Source organism: Pinus tabuliformis, chromosome 1_1 (genome assembly GCF_031772625.1).
Source record: "Pinus tabuliformis cultivar Carrire ecotype Pingquan chromosome 1_1, CPIR1, whole genome shotgun sequence".
Classification (NCBI taxonomy): domain Eukaryota; kingdom Viridiplantae; phylum Streptophyta; class Pinopsida; order Pinales; family Pinaceae; genus Pinus; species Pinus tabuliformis.
In genome coordinates this window covers 900995210-901002510 of record NC_142297.1, presented here as the reverse complement: position 1 = coordinate 901002510, position 7301 = coordinate 900995210, and the positions used below count along the sequence as shown (strand labels likewise).

The 7301-nt window shown below is 39.1% G+C and overlaps 1 pseudogene; it reads right to left on the bottom strand.

The window, feature by feature from the left end:
- Positions 1-1287: 1287 nt before the first annotated feature.
- LOC149217319 (polyadenylate-binding protein RBP45 pseudogene) lies at positions 1288-1635 on the bottom strand (annotated as a pseudogene).
- Between the last annotated feature and the right edge of the window lie 5666 nt (positions 1636-7301).

Below are 7301 nucleotides of genomic sequence, written 5' to 3'. Positions count from 1 at the left end.
ATCGTCAACTATTTTGTCATCGTGATTCGAGCGTTTCACTACATAGTTTTGGAGATTCTCCATTTTGATGTCAGGCCTTTGGCCACTAAAAACATTTATAAAATATTAAAAGAAAAAGAAAAAGAGAAGATTTAAAAAAGAGAGTCAAAGATTAAGAAAAAAAGGAAAAAATAAGAAGAAATCAAGTTGAAAAAAGAGGAGAATATATATATAAAAAAAAAAAAACATAATCCAAATTTAAAACGAAAGAAAGAAAGAGAAAGTATTAATTTTTTTTTTCAAACATTAAGGAAAAAAGCAAACAACTTATGCGGCCGCCACCGCAAACCTAGAAACTGCCATATATTTCGAATGCCAAACTGCATAAATATAGATGCTCTTTAGGGGAGGGTCGCCATTACCTGTGCGCCCTCCCCGCCACGTCAGAAAACCACGTGACAAAGCGCATGGAGCCGGTACGACACCTGTCCACCGTGGAGCTCCACGTGTTGGGCATCATGTCATTGCATAAAACTTTGTGTCTGCACCATTTTGATCGTTTGTTTGGGGTCATTGCTGCGATGTTCCATTTTCCCTTTGTCTTTTTGCTTGGGGTCGGTTGTTGGGCGAAGCCCCCCATTGAAGATGGTGCGGGACGACCCCAGAACCTACACGCGTCATCTGTTATGAATGTGCTGTTGCAAGCGTTTGTTCGACGTTTAGGGTTTGTGGACCTGCGCGCTTCGTCTGGTATGCAGGTGCTGGTGCGAATGTTTGTTCGTGGTTTAGTGTTTGTTGTTGGAACATCGCTTCTGCTTTTCTTGTGGTTTTCTGCCTGGATTTCTTGGTCGTTCTGGACTGCCGGTTGTTTAGGGTTTCTCTGGTGGTGGTCTTATTCACAGTTTTTGTTGTTTGGGGAGGAGCCTGTTGCAGTTTTACCGAGCTCGAGGTAATTGTTTAAATTGCTATTTTGTGCAGGTTTTTTTGCTGGTTTTCTGTTGTCTAATGGCTTTTTCTTCTCGTTGCATGTGTGGAAAAGGTCGTTGCAGGTGTGGAGGTGGTCTGGTGAGCTCCGAGGAAGGTCAGCGACTGTCACCGGTAGGATTTTAATCCTACCAGCAATTTCTCTGTGTTTTTCAACACAAACAACTCTGTTTGGATATTTTGTAAACTTTCTATGGCAGGGTTTAGGGTTTTGTGGATAAGGGTTTAGGGTTTTTGTGGATATTTTGATGTTGTTTGTGGCTTTCAATGATGGTATTTGTGAATTTTCGCTGTTTTCGATGTTATTTTCGTTGTTTTCGTAGTCTATTTTGTTATGGCAGGACCTATTCGCATAGGCCTAGAGGAACAGAGCATTCCATTCATCTCTGTTATAGCCCGAACCTGCTCATTCCCATCCCCAAATGTTACAAACCCATATCCTTTTGAACGGCCTGTAATGTTATCAGTAATAACCTTTGCCCCTTTTACAGATTGGTATACAGCTCTGAAGGTCTCTTGTAGCAACTCGTCTGTGTCACCAGATGCCAAATCTCCCACGAATATAGTAAAATCTTCCGAACGCTTTTCTGTACCGCTATTCGTTGCCCAATTTAACCTGTAAAATTGTTCAGCCCTGGGCATCTGTATGCCATTGTAATTTTGGAGAGCCATCTAGGCCGCTGCCTGGCTCACAAACTCCAAGAAGCCATAACCCTCTGATTGCCCAGTCTGCTTATTGCGAATAATCTTAATGGAATGAAGGTCCTGGGTAGAAGCTAAACATCGGTGCAGATAATTCTCATCCATCCAATGCTGCAAACCGCCGAACCAGAGGGTCCTGATCTCCCCGGCGGAGCTCTCTTGTTGCGGGGATTGCCGCACCATAACCTGAGGTCGAGGTTGGGGTTGGGGTGGCTGGGGCCAAAACCCAAATACAGTAACGCGCGCTCCAGTAAATCAATGGCAGCGCGATGGGTATGATAAAATTGTATTAAGGCTGGGGAAATTTTGAACCAGAACCTGCCCCGAGCAGAAAGACAAAGGGAAAATGGAACATCGCAGCAATGACCCCAAACAAACGGAGGAAACCCTCTTGATATGTATTATCATCCAATATAAGATATTAATATTTGGTAGTCCATCGTAATGCCAAAATTGGTTGAAAATTTGAGTTCATTATGGAAGAGGAAGGGATAATAATTGTTACATGTATCCATATTTGACTTTGAAGATTGAATTTCCCCATCCCCTTTAAGCCTTAGATTGAATATCCTAAGGAGTGCATCCACCTAGGATTAAGAATAATTTTGAAAGGGGAGGCAGTTGACTGACTTGGACATTATTTAGACTGGCAAGCATAGTTTTTTGTTCTTATTTGTTGATGCTTGTCTGGCCTGTTGAAACTGCAAGTTAAGCCTTGCATGTATGTTATGCTGATAGACATGATTATTTTTTCAAAATTTATGATTCATTAGAAGCTGGAAATTACTGCTTAGTTCTGTGAGAAAGAAGCTTATGATGGATATTGTCTCATAGTTGTCTTAAATGGGACGAGATGGGAAAATTAAAGCAGAAATACCAATATTTATTTTATGTTTTCAATACTCATTCTTGTACCGTAAGCACAGATGTTCATGGAAAGGGATCTTCAGGACGATGATAAATTATTTTGGCTTGGCACCATTCAGTTCTTTCACAGATGGGTGAAATTTCATTTGCCCCACCCATGAATGGTTGCGGTTGTGTTTGCTTGCGAATGAAGGATATCCATAGTCCTTTTCTGCTGACGTTTGACTTGCATTAGAGTACTTTGGTAATTGAGTACGAGCTTCCACAGGTGTGGTTGCTCATTGTCAAGGCCTCATTGACCAACTTTATAAAATTTTACTTAGAAAACACTCAATTGTTATTAGTACATTATTTGTTATTTTTAGTTAAGTTTTCTCTATTCTAGTGCTATGTACCTTCAGAAGTATATGGGAATGGAGTGTCGAATCTGTTATTTTATTGTAAGAATGAGATGTTGGAACTATCTTTCTAATGGCTTGTTATGTGTTACATTTAATAAGGTTGTGTCCATGTAACAGCAGTTGCGAGTTATGCTTGCTGAGTCATGAATCAACTCTAACTCAGATCAACATCAAAGCAATTTTCTTTTTTTGAAGGAATGTTGCAGATATAGTTGGTCATTGTCAAGGCCTCATTGACCACCTTTATAAGATTTTACTTGGAAAACGGTCATAAATGTTATTGGTACATTATTCGTTATTTTGAGTAAAGTTTGCTCTTTTCTAGTGTTGTATATCTTTAGAAGTATATGGGAATGGTGTATTGAATCTGTTATTTTATTGTTATGGCCTGTTATGTGTTGCATTTCATAAGGTTGTGTCCATGACTCCATCTAACAGGAATTGTGAGTGAATCATGAATCAACTCTGATTCAGATCAACATCAAAGCAATTTTCTTTTTTGGAGTGAATGCTGCATATGCAACGCTGTCAAAATTGACCAACAACTTATTTTCCAGTGCTCTATTCCTGCTCTGATTCAAACCTCGATTATTAACATGGAAATTCCCTGTCTCAACACTTTAAGCCTTAGATTGAATATCCTAAGGAGTGCATCCACCTAGGATTAAGAATAATTTAGAAACTCTAGGCCACAGTGGCTAGGGGGGATCCCTTAAAAACCATCCTTTCCATCAACCTAACTAATTTGACCACGAGGAAATAACAAAAAAATAATTTATATTGTTATCACCCATTTATAACTTAAGACGATTCAATTCAATATTAGTAATTAATGGTTTGTTCCCCATGACATTATCATTCCAAATCTAGATATCTTTGTTGTTTCCTGGAATCCATGCCCTTGGAGTGAGTTACATGTGTACCATCTCTTAGAAACTTCCAGATATGGGAACCTCTTTAATTTTCCTCCATATTGGTAATATGTCTTTTGTTGCTCTCCTTGAAATATTTTTTCAATGGTAGCCACCGCAATTGAAATTTTTGTGTCCTGTTTATTTTTGGGGATGAGAAGATGATTAAATGATGCCAGTTTTACTCAACTGTTGCAGTTTGTAGCTACCTCAATTGAAATTTTTGTGTCCTGTTTTTTGTGGGGTTGAGAAGAGATTTGGGTTTAGGTATGGTTATTGGTCAGAAATGCATAGGAGGATGATTAAACTTCATTTGCTTAAGGATTTAGGTTATTCTCATATTTACAGCAATTATATTTACAACAATTATATTGAGATGGGGTGTTGTTATTTTAGTGTTCTATGTTTGGACATGGAACTAGGATTTTGAATATCTGAATTTAAATTTGAAGGTTTTTTCCTACTCTACTTAATAATGAGTGCTCTCAAAAACTTATTATGAGATAAGACTGTCTGGTCATGTGATTTCTGTATTTAGCCTTTTTCATATGCAACTTGATAATGAGTGCTCTCAATTTCTCAAGTGTCCCCTCAATGAATAAAATTATCAGTGGCTTTTTGACATTTAATAAAACTTATTATGAGGTAGATTGCCTCCTCATTTGAGACTGTTTGGTCATTTGATTTTTGTATTTAGCCATTTTCCTAAGCCTTTGGCCATTATCTCTTGTCCAGAGTTGGAATGGAATGTTATTATTGAATTCCCAAACATCGCAACAATGACCCCAAACAAACGGAGGAAATGGCATGGACACAAAATTTTATGTGATGACACGATGCCCAACACGTGGACCTCCACGGTGGACAGGTGTCGTACCGGATCCATGCGCTTTGACACACAGAATAACTTATAGAAATAGTTTTATCATAATTAATATTTTACAGAAAGACATATTCCATTGAAAATTTCTTTTCAACACACAGTTAGGTTGCCACAAGAAATCACTACTAGGTTGTAAGCCAAAATGTTTTTGTGACAAGAAAAAGATACAATCTAGTGTTGTAAGCCAAAATGTTTTTGTGACAAGAAAAAGATACAATCTAGTGTTGTAAGCCAAAATGTTTTTGTGCCAAGAAAAAGATACAATCCATCCAAAATCCACATCATAATGTGGTTAGAACCAAAAACATATGACACCCCTATTCTTTATGGCCCTGAGAATCTTGAGTGCCAAAACTCCTCGAGTTACCTTCTTGAGCCAGGTAGGTTGGCCTACCAGTCAAGGGTTGATTAGGAAATGGTTGATTGCTGCCATATGATTGATTCCAATTTGCAGCTTCCAACCATGGAGGTACTGAGTACCCATACCTCACATTTGCACTACTGACCCCTGCATTAAGTGGAGGTGTGTAATGAGCATACAGAGAATTGACACCAACTCTAGTAGGAACAAGGCAAGTGGGTAAACCCTCAGTTTGATAGTGGGGCACTTGAATGTTTATGAGATGTTGGAATAATGGTGTATTACCTGCAATGGAGTCTAATGAATTTGAAATAATCCTGGTTTCATCAGCTATTCTTGTATCGTTGGTCATCCCTTGTTCCTTTTCAAGCATTTGTTGTGCCTTTCGTTTTATCTTTTCCTATCTTTCCATTTGATTTTTTTGGTCCTTAACTTGCCTTGCTTTATCTCTTTCAATCCTTTCATCTGCTCAACATTGTGCTGCAACAATCCTTGCTGCCTTCTTCTCCTTGACTAGATCCTTCTTTTTCTGTTTTAATTCTTGCATTTCAAATTTTTTTTTTTTCAGACTCAACTAATAAGTTTATATAGTCCTCTGAGGTGAGTAACTGTGAGCTTTGGCCCAGACGAAGACTACTCGGTGCACCTTGCTTTTTTTCATTGATACTCTCTCTACTGGTAGCTTTAGGAACCGTCCAAGTGTCTTCTCCACCCCCCCCACCTGCATGTCATTACTTGGTACTTCCCTTTTAGTATCTGTTGGAACTGATTGAACTATATCATTATCTTCATTTGATGCCTCATTATGTCCTTCATCTTCTTCCATTGATCTATTGTCCACAAAAAAATGAACAATTTCACTATTCAATTTTGCTGGTTGTGAGGGCATGTTCATGCTTTCTTCATTGGTTGCTGAGACACTATGTGCATTCATATTGATCATTGCTTCTGCTAGCCATGAAAGTGGGGTTACTTGGCTCGGCAATGTCAATTGGTCATTGTTAACTACATGTTCAACAATATCATTAATAATATCAGCAACAGGAATTTCATGTTCTTGAGTTGGTGGAACGATTTCCATGTTACTGTGAATTTTTTCATTGTTATATTGTGTTTCACATACAGTTTCATCATCTTCAACATATAAGTGTCCTTGAGACAGGGAAATCATATTACCAGCTGCAACAACATCATCTTGGTCATCTACTTCTTGCACTTCAACACCTGTTTGGGCATTCCCTTCTTCCTGACCATCCACATGAAACACTTGGCTACAACCAGTATCATGCATAAGAGCATCATAGTTCAGTGGCCAGATCCCTGTCCTCCTAAATCCAGCCTTGATATTTGATGGTGTCAAAACCCTTTTAAAAGCTTTACTTGCAAGCTCTGCTAGCTCAAACCTTTTCACCTCAACCCCTGGATACTTTGCCATCCATGCAACGCGCTCTGACCTGAAATAGTTCTTGAAAGGGCCAAACACACTAACATCAAGGGGTTGCAGTCTATGAGTGGTATGAGCTGGCAATGTCAACAGGTTGATGCCTAAATTGTTTGCTTCCTCAATTGTTTGTACAACGATGTGGCTCCCATGGCCATCTAATATCAAAAGGTGTCTGTTATTAGGCGAGACGCCACTTGGTACCGATGCAGCAAAGTGAAAAAGCCAACTTAGAAATAGTTCTTTAGTCATCATGCATGGGGATGTGCAGCCATGCATGCACCTGGTTCACAGTTCTGTATATAGCTTTTCAGTTGATTTTTACCTTTGAATAGATAAAATCTTCGGATTGAAGTACCAATTGCATTGACACAACATAAAATAGTTATCCACTCCCTGCTCTTGGGCAAAATCTTTGGCACATTTCGGCTCCCTCTCTTGGCAATTACCCGCATGCCACAATTCCTCCCTGCCTGTAAACCTGTTTCATCACAGTTCCATATATGGTCTGCTCCATAAGAATGTTTATCGTAAGCACTAGAAAGTGTGTCATAGAACTTTTGCACAACTGCAAGGCGCAAATTTAATGCTCTGTCTCTGTCAAGGCCCTCAGCAGTACGCCATACAAGTTTTGGATGCCTTTTTTTAAACCCAAACCACCATGATTTACCAGGAAACCCATCTTTGAATGGGTTTGGCCTCCCTTGACAGATTTGAGCAACTATTGATTTGAGTTGTATCAACTCTAGCCCATGTCCCAGTTGGGCCATCT